Source organism: Pinus tabuliformis, chromosome 7, assembly GCF_031772625.1.
Source record: "Pinus tabuliformis cultivar Carrire ecotype Pingquan chromosome 7, CPIR1, whole genome shotgun sequence".
Taxonomy (NCBI): Eukaryota; Viridiplantae; Streptophyta; class Pinopsida; order Pinales; family Pinaceae; genus Pinus; species Pinus tabuliformis.
Genome location: NC_142293.1, coordinates 1453062371 through 1453073007, shown reverse-complemented (window position 1 = coordinate 1453073007; position 10637 = coordinate 1453062371). Strand labels below are relative to the sequence as shown.

Sequence of the window (10637 nt, the reverse complement as noted above, 5' to 3'; positions counted from 1 at the left end):
GTTTACATAATCCAACTCTACTTTAGAAGACAGCCACAGCCATGATATTTTTGAATGTGATTTCCTTTCGATGTATTTTCTTTGGAGTAGGAAGATTCCAAACCTAATGTTCGATATAATTCCATCAATTACTTATTTATATAATAAAATATATATTTTATGAACATAAAATGGTTTAGAATTATAGTAATTTATGGTTTAGAATTATAATAAATTATTATAATTATAATTTTATATATTACATTTAACATTTTTATACATTTAATAAATACATTAAATAATCCATTGTTTACGTACCAATCAGTGTTTTGCAATTTTGAATCTTTCATAATCTATTTTTTCTAGTTATAATTTAACTATAAATAACTTTCTACAAACATTTAAAATATAAAACTAAAATAAAATAGATTAACCATCTTAATTCAAATAGCTAAAGATAAGTTTAGAATACTAGTAATAATGATCCAATTAGTTATTGATTTAATCCTGAGTGTAATGTTCTTATCCTCACACTAAGAGTACAGAAAACCAGAGGAATTCTCTGCTAATCCACTAATTGATTTGTGTTTACTATTCAAAAATGTAAGTTCAATTTAAATTCATACTCCTCGGAAATACACACTCAGTACTCGATAGTTGGAGCTTAGTGCACTTGAATTCCATCTTTGAAAGGGCTTGGGTTGACTTACACTTGAATTTTTGTGTTTACTGGTGATAACTATATTTTCAGTTTATATTCATACTTCCTAAAAACACACACTGAGTATTATTCTACAGTTGGATATTATTACACTTGAATTACAATTGGAGATTATTACAATTGAATTTCAATTTTGACAGCGTTTGGGTTGAATTACACTTAAACTATAGAGCTTAATGGGAGGCTTCCAAGAGCGTTACCATTTGCATGTTGTGATAGGCACATGCCACTATGGAAGGATTTTTTTTGCTTTGCACCCTCAGCAAAATAGTGAAAAAAATATGGAGAGAGAGATGGCCAAATGGAAAAACATGAACCCTACCTTTATGTACTAAAAGCATAATACCTAGAGACCTTCGCTGCTCTACAAGGTTGAAACCAAACATAAGTTCAAGAACGAACCAACAGAACCATAAGTGCACAATCCCACCCTGTAACATAAATGATAAAGAAATATCTTCTAAGCTATGATTCTCCAGATGGCCACTTTCTTGAGACTCGAATAACTCCCTCATGTCTCCATCCATGGACTTTGAATTAGGACTTGGCTTCAGTCCCACATTCTCCTCAGAAACAGGGTAAGAATTTGGGTCTGAATCAGTTGTATCACAATGTTGCAAGCCTTGAGCCACATCTAGTCCTTATGGTCCATTGCAGCCTACACAACAGTCATTCATGTTCTGATAACGTACATGCAAAATATGCCCTCAACCTGCACAAGTCAAGATTGTTCTTTAAAAGAAGACCTACTAAAGCCAGATGGCTTCTTACCATGTCCTTCCTTGGCTTCGGGACCTTCAATAGAAGGATCATTACCTTACCCAGAAAGCCTTCAACAACATGCCTAATCCCCGAGACTGGTCTCACCTCCGATTAGATCAAGAGCTTGTTCGAGGATGGGGCAGCCATAATGACCCAACTCACCTTATGAAAGGCCACACACTAAGTAGCCAGCTCACTGCCTTAATTTATTTTTTCTTGAGCTAGATTGAACATAGACCAAGGGCATACCTTCCTTTTTTCCAATGTGAAAACACAGGAATAACTATGTACTAACCCAAAATATCACAATCTTCAATTCATCCTTTTTCAAATTTTCCAACCTTAAGCTCATTTTTTATTATTATTTAAATTTGTTAATGTTACAACCATCAACAAAGTGGATATTCCTTTACCCAAAAGCATAAGAGGGCAGATCAATCATATTTAAATGTATTTCTCATCTAATTTGTACAATTCACGTGTTTACACGACCCTGAGTAATGAAATACAAGTTGTAGATGTTCTCGCCATGCTACTTTATGTTGATTATATAGGAGCCATGATCTCTGAGGATATGGCCCAACTTTAAAGCATATATTGCATGAAGGGTCATGATTTTCCAGTTACAGATAGGTCATGTTTTTCCATTCTACCACTACTGCAAATTATTATTTCGTTCTCCAAAAGAATGCCCCCTGGATCACGGGGCATGTGTTAAGTAAAAGGAACTCTTATAAGCAAATATTTTTGTTGTTTATGAAATTAATTTAACAATCCACCTCCCATTTTGTGGGGTGTGGTACTGGGGAAACAAATTTTACACCATCCAAAAATGTAGGTTACTCAATAATGTTATCCTTGTTCATTAATGTGCTCATATCTATTTCATATCCACTGGCAAGCAGGTAGCCATAAAGAAAATGATTTCATGTATCCGAGACACCGGGTAGACACCAGTGGCTGCAATCTTTCTTTTGGAGTGGATCTAGTCCATGCCCATTCCCCAAATAGTACAATGAGGAATGACCATCCTTTCTGAATTCGATCAAATATGTTATGTTTAATGATTGCACATTCTTATTGCCATTGAGTTGTCTGATTGCTTCAGACATGATCTGGTTACTTACTGGCTCCCATTGAAACCAAGTAGAAATAAACTCTATCCAAGTTTCCTTATGACACTTCCCTCCAGTTTTCCAGGACCCTCCTATGCATTTTAAGATGTTGAAAGGCACATATATGAGATTAAGCTTTTAAATAAAAGTATACCCCTAAAAATATTCAAATCATACCATTTAAGAGGAAAGCATGTTGTAATATTTGAGTCATGAGCTTATGACCAATTCAAAATCAAAATCACATAGAAGAATGGTTCTATTTTCTTTTTTCGCATCTAGTACATAGATGTTTCATCCTATGAATTGAAAGCGTTTTCCATGGACCAGTGAGGCCAAAATTATTAGTAGTGAACAGGAGCGTAGCTACGCAAAATAGATGGGTTTTTTCAGATTTGACATGTTGGAGAAACCATTCAACCCATGTCTTTATTACTCTCTGGAGTGTGGTTTCGACATCCATCTTCATGTCCACTGTATTTCCCTCTTGGAAATAACAACCCCTACAAAAAACTTCTGTCAAAAAATTACATTCCTTAAAATGGCATGGTTTTTTTATCCTCAAAAATGAAATATCAAAAACCATACATACCCTTTAATTGTATTTCCATAGTTCCACCAGTGTCCTATGTTGAAGATGAGCACATCCCCATTAGACCAGAGATGTGAAGTATAATCTAGGGTGTCGACTATCAGCGTGGTTTAGACCTCATGAGGAACTCCTCTAGGTGGGTAGCCCTGGAAAACTAGAAATGGTGCCCTGTAATACTCTATTGTACAATTGTAATCTACAAATATGAAGGATAGAAATCCCTTGTGTTTTTTATGGGATTTCCATTGACTTCATAAATCCGTTTCTTGTTCGGAATTGCTTCTACAAGCATGAAAATCAGAGACTCCCATTGGTTCCTCCCAATGGAATCACCCACAAGCACCACATGTCTGTTGTAGATCCTCTTCAAGACGCCGCTTATATTGAACCTGAAGTTTAATTCAAACTACACATTAAATCTATTTGATGAATGTTGAGAAGAATATAAGTTCAGAAAAATATAGAGACAAACAAATCAATGTTTTCAAACTTATAACCACTCAACATTTATCAACATTGTATACTGGTGCTAACCCTTTTTTCCCATTGAGCATTTAATGAACAATTATCAGATCAATGGTAGTTGGTAAACTGGGTGCAAATTTGATGAACACGCATGAACTCTCGATGACAATGGAATCTAAAAAAACATCATATTATTTGCAAAATTCTATTGCTCTCAATGGGGTTGGAGTTTGACGATCAAGGCAGTGGGATGTGATGCCACCCACCAAGGTTCAATTCCCTTAGAGAAAGGAATAATTGTTGAGATCGGGTGCAATTTCTGGGTGATTTCAATGGAATAGTGCACTCTATTCTAAAATCTTAGCTAAACAAAAGCTAAATAGAAGATCCTTGTGTTCAGTGGTTTGTTGCACTTCGAAAACAAAAAGAATCATTTGTCCATAACTTCTAAAATCACCTATATCCTAGAAAGAAAAAAAATTGATATTTTTACTTTGAGCTAGCAAAACTCAGACCTCCAACCAACAAAGCCTGGCTTGCTAAACATCCTGAAATCCCAAGAGAATCTTAGTCAATCCTAAAATCCTTGGATTATCAAAATATTCACATTTTTCATTCAGTGGGAATGAAAATAACCATGTTATCACAGTGGCAGACAAAGCTCAGGGTTCAAATAAAACACCCACAATAGTTCGATGGCTTAGCAGGTCACACCAGTGACTTACTAATAAAAGGGCTACAGTAAGATTATTTCAGTCTAGAATTTCTATGAATTGGTAATTTTCATAGAAATCAAACACGAGAAGGAAAGATTATTATAATTGGTGTTGGCCTAATAGGGTTTTATAACCACTAGAGGTCTCTTGGGTGGATGAAAGTGGTCCACTATTGTGGGTTCAGTATTCAAATCCTCCAAAAAACTTCAGTCGCAATTGAGTCAAGGAAAATGGCCATTGGGTCACTCTGTAAATCTATGTAACATGAATAAATAGAAAAAATGGACATATGCCTCATAAATGTAATAGTGTCCGTATGGAGAGTGGATCCATAGACAATTTAATGTACAAAAAAGGGTATTAGAGGGTGGTTGATACATTGTTGCATAGAAAACAACAATTTCATTTTTTCCAAAATTGCAATTTTGAAAAGTTCAGAAAAGCAGAATGTTAAGCCTTAGTTACTAGATTTTGGATTGGATTTTACACTAAGGCTAACTGTGAGAAGCTCTACACTGAGCAAGGTAGACATCTATGGTCGTGAATTTTATAGACAATGAAATTAACATGCTTAAATTCTTCGAGTCAGTTTAACCATTGTTGGGATCAATTGCTCGCCTCTGGAATACATTTATCTAATGAAAAGCTTCATAGAAACAACTAGAGGTGTTGCAAGAATAACGAGCAAGAACCCACAAAAATGCGTGAGAGAACAATTATGTGATTTCTAGTGATGTTGAAGGCGAGAAAATAAACCGCCATGAAGATTGTTATAACATTGAAAGTAGAGAAGCTTTGAGCTTCTTCTATTTCTTCTCTTTCATCGGTGGAACAACGAATAGGGTGTAGGAATATCATGGAAGTCATGCACACGATGCCCGGTGAGCATGAGCACAAAAGATGTGATGAAAATTGGCCAAACCATTTTCAAGAAGAGAAGCCTATCAGTTTAATTATTGAAATTATATTTTTATATAAATAAATATAATGTTTAAATCTTTTGAAATATTAATATTAAGATTACAATTATAACAAAAATAAAAATAAAAAAAATTGCAAGGTGATAATTTTATAGTCGATGCAACCAACATTGCCTCTCCAATGATCCTCGAGAGCAAGGGAGGTCAATTCGGCATTAAATTCCATTCCTTGGATGGAAACTTTTTTCTCTCTTCGATTGTAAACTTTTGTACAAAAAAACGGTCGTCTGGCCGAGCAAAAAGAACAGGCCAATGTCATGGACTACAAAACTGGTTGTCAATAAGATAAAAATTTGGTGCTAAAAGGTGAGGACGATTTCTTTATTTGGTCTCTAAACGTTACAGTGATTTACCGCGTGATGCTAAGTTCCAAGGGGAATCTCTTGATATATAATCGAAATGGTGGGCTACTCTGACAGAGTTTTGAGAATCGCCTTGATACACTCGTGCCACAACTTTTACCATATGGTGTTTTGGAGCTTAATATGTTCAGGAAATATAACAATAGGCGTTTATTAAATCACTGGAATTGGGTGTTATGATTTTTTTGGGGGAATTTTGTGGATTTTAAATTTAAATTAAATATTTTAATATATAACTAAATTTAATTATTTAAATTCATCGTTTTGGAAGAATTCGTACAATATTTAAATTATATAAAATTAATAACTAAAGATTATTTTTTATCAACTTACTTAGAAAATAAAAAATATATATATGGAACATTTAATTTGGATTTTACAATTTTAACGATGATCAACACGACAAATGTTTATTCAACCTCACAATTTTAGCTATAATCATACAATTAAGCTTACTCTAATTCTAGAAGGGTCCAACCACTCAAACTATGGATTGTTATGCAAATTGTTGTTCAAATCCCGATCAAAGAAAAATAGAACACAAAAATTCATGAGAAAAACCTGAAGCAATCCTTGTCATCAACATAACCTGATTGTAGGTTATATTCTAGTCAATGGAAAGATAAGCACCCAAGATCAACCATTGAATTCGAAACGGGACCCTTTGATCCAACGAACCCTGGCCCCGTATGGGGGTGTTGTACGGGTTCTCTATCATGTTTTTCTCCAATTTCTGGAAGGCTTCCGATATATCATAATGGTGCTCAACGCGAACATAAAGCTTTATTTGCATACATCGTTGAGATTGACAGTAGAAAATATTTTCTTTGTCGATTTCTTCAATGGTATATGTTTCTTTCCCAACTACTGTGTCCCTTACGGTATTGGTGCAGCTACGAGGAATCGATTATTTTTCAAGCAGGTATTTGTGTCTGCCTCAAGAAAGCTTGGATGAATGCAAGAGCGTCTGCTTGTCCAACTACTATTGCATAGCTGAGTTTTATTGGCAATCCTCTGGATTTTGTTTGCGTTACGAAGAGATTTTGTCTATGAGAATCATCTAGGATCAAACCCAGGTAACGTTCATCAAGGTCATGGATGATTCAGCCTAGCCAATAGAAAAACTTGGAGGTATTGTTTCTGGAAGCAGGGAGGGAACATCATCCACATCAGTTTGGGGTCTCGTCTGTTGTTTATAATATTTTTTTATATCCTCTTTACCCTGCTGTGACATAAGTAAAGGATGAGAAAAGCGGCGAACCCCGAAGGGGACGACGGATTGTTGAAGACACTAGAAATCTATTGGCATAGAAATATAATTTTGTTGAAGACACTAGAAATCTATTGGCGTAAACATAATTTTGTATATAAATGTATAATGAATGTTTGATATAATTTTATCAATAATCGAGTTGTGTATAAAATCAATCAAATAATAGATCTCATTGACAACGACTTTTCACATAGCTTGTGCCACATTAATAAGTTAATCGGACAAACACGATTACCATACCACATATGAATGTAACTACATGTTGTTGATAATATCTTTAATAATCATCTCATTTCAAAGTAGAGTGTTATTAATGTGTACATTAATAACTATCCTCTACTTGCATATATGTATATGCAATCTAATTTATAAAAGAAGTTGTTTTTTTTGGGATATTTTTTCTATTTAATTTTAACTAAAGTCCAACAGATATTTTTAAAAAATTAGGTTTAAGTTGTTTAATATGTAGAATTTGAGTGTCACGAGGGGGTTTCAGGGTGTTGAATCTATTTATGCATTCAAAAAAACATTTTAAATAACAAAAATCACATTCTTTATTGAAATTATTTTGTCAAATTTCAGTGAAAAAATCTATTCCATCCATAAGTTAGACTACGCATATATATAAATTAAGAATGCGTAAAAGTGCAAGCATGTCGCATTATATAATGCAATGGTCAATTTTCTTGCTATTTAAATTGTGAGTTGTTTTTAAGTGAGACTTTTGAAAAGTTTTCCGATCTAATTTGTTTAGAATCTGGGATTCATTGAAATCAAAAGTTTTACTGGTGAATTCTTCACAATAGAAGTGCCCCAGGGGTTTTTGAGGACCTGAAACGATATATCCAGTAAAAAAACTAGTTTAAACAACACAAATAAAGATTTGGACACAATTTTTTTTTGCCGGATTCCAACCAAAAATCTGCCGAAACTCTAGAAAGTTGCACTTAAAGACTACTTTTAATTGTAATTTTTATTAATATAAAGTTGTACTTTTTTTATTGCTTTCGACTCTAATTTTAATTATATTTAAACTAAGCGAGAGTAGGTACATTGTATCCCTTGTTAAAATTTGAGAGCTAGTTCATATCTTTCAAAGTTTATTAATTAAAAGAAGTGGCAGGGAACGCTAGCTATCTGGCCTTGTTGTGAGGCTGCGAGGGCGCTCTCCAAATTTGAAAATAATGTTGATTAGCTTAGTTTAACTATTTGATGGTTTTTTTTTGTGGATTTTGTTTAAATTTATGAGAAAATTGTTGAAATTATAATTTTGAATTGTACTTGAGTATAATTTGAGTGTTTTTAAAGAGTGAAAAAAATTATATATTAAAACTATATTATAATTAATTTAAAAATACATTTTTTTATAAAATTATATTATAAACAATAAAAAACCAATTTTTTTATTGAAAATTATATTTTCAAATGAAAAAAGTAAAAATAAAATAGCTAAATTGGGCATATAGACAAATCTAGATCTCATTAAAACACAGTGACCTGAGGCCCCGAGATCATGTAAGAATTAAAACACAACCAACTCAGACCCCAAGATCATGTTAGATTGCAATATAATTTAAAAAATAAAAAATAAATAAATAAATAAAATCAATTAGCTAAGTTCCACAAATACACAAATCTAGATCTCATTAAAACATAGCTAGCTGAGACCCCAAGATCACACAGCGAGCTTAGACCCCGATATCATGTCAGATTGCAATGTAATTAAGCACATCTTGTTGTAGAAACCAAAAAGCACAAATGCACGTAATTTTTCATAGCATTAGCGATATACGGCCCACCAGAAAATGAGAAAGCTCAAACAAAAGGCCATACATGAAAGCAATTCTTAAGGGTCCTGCACTAATCCAATCATTGGCTTAGTGCATGGCCATGGTGATGTATGCCATGGATGAAGCTTTTACATTCCCCAATGACTTCAGTGAATTTTCCAGTGTCTAGATTTCTGACGGATGTGACTTGCTAGTTGTAGATGGGACGACTAGTTGTTTGAGGGATGGGGGAACAATGCTCAATTAAGCCAAGTTACTGCTGAATTAACTCACAAATCTACCCTTTTGGATCCCGCGTCTTAATCTGACACCTCAACTCTCATCCATGTCAAGCAGTAGCTGGAGCGTGCCCTGTTGAGCAGAGAGCATGAGTGTAATTCGTTGTGAACAAAAATTTAGTACCAACATAAAAGATTCATAGAGGGCGTGAGTGGAAATTTCTTGTGTTAGTCTATCCAATACGTCGCATGCCCAGTTCACAAGTAATTTTCTCCCAAACTAACCATTAAGAAAAGCTTCCCCTTTTTATGTGGTCATGCTTGCTTATTTGTGCAAGAACTTGAGAGTTAGTAAACAATAAACACTAAATAACAAAGTATTAAGATCACATTGTTTTATGTGCATACATTTAAGGTTGTCGCTTAATTCAGATTTTTATATTGTTGTTCGCATGGTTTTCCATATCCCATGCAGAATACTCGAATGGTTTGCCATATTAATGATGATAAATTAGTAATGTACATAGTGTAACCATTGGCATCTTTTCTTGGTATTTTTATTGGTTCAATTTTTCTAGAAATCAAACAATGAATTTTTTTAAACTGTGTTAAATTATTATTATTTTTAATTTTTCCTTTGCAATAAATTAATACACAGGTCCAAATTAATGAACATTGGTATTTATTTACAGAACGAACTTTCAATAATCCAATATAGGTGTTTCGAACTCATTATTCATCAGAATTTGGGAGAAGTTGAATTATTGGATAAAATAACCACACTCAAAAATCTTAATTGAAAACTTTATTGCCTCTCGAAAATGTTAAACCTTACCAATAATCTATTTCTTTGTCCCTATATGTATTTCAACTCTTGTATGCTCTAATTGTTGTGTATGTATTACAAACTCCTCAATTCTACCCTTATTGCTCCCCAATATTTTTGTTTATTGTCACCCACATCAAAGCCATGACCCACAAGTTTTACTAGTTTTACTTGCCATCCTTCAAATTTGGGAACATGCAAACTCTTCATGAAAACAATTTCAGGGTCATACAAGGTCTTATTTTTATAATGTCTCAGTATCTACAAAAATAAAAGAAACAAAAAATTATACACAGTGGTGAAAGTATTAACAAGCTGTATTTCCATATTGGAGTACATATAAGTTAAAAAAAAATATTGAAGTCAAGGTTTACAAATACTGATTCGCATAGGTGATTCATTGCATGGTTGATGTAATGATCACAATCAATTGAATTGTCTTGCATTCTAAAATTGCAATTCCTCGTAATATTACGATAAGTATAATTGTTACAGTGCCCAAGTTGTCATAATAATTGTCCATAACTACATTTCCCACCTTCCAATAATATTATTCTTTTACATATGTAAATGTGTATCTAAATCATTTGCATAGAAACTAAAATTATAGAAAGAAGGGTTTACCATGAATATTTTCATATTTATAAATGGTTTAAACTTTCCTTTGTTGTACTCATATTATTTTTTAGCAAGCCATGGAACATAATGTCCTGTATAAACAAACAAATTAAGATTTTTTAACATGAATTTTACAGTTGAAAACATAATGGGAAGTGTGAATTATTGTTCCCAATTATCTCAAATAAATTCAATCAAAATTTTGTGTTTTCCGCTGGCA

At 33.3% G+C, this 10637-nt stretch overlaps 1 pseudogene; it reads right to left on the bottom strand.

Annotated features, from left to right (window-relative positions):
* Positions 1 to 2301: 2301 nt before the first annotated feature.
* LOC149253184 (protein trichome birefringence-like 11) lies at positions 2302 to 3723 on the bottom strand (annotated as a pseudogene).
* Between the last annotated feature and the right edge of the window lie 6914 nt (positions 3724 to 10637).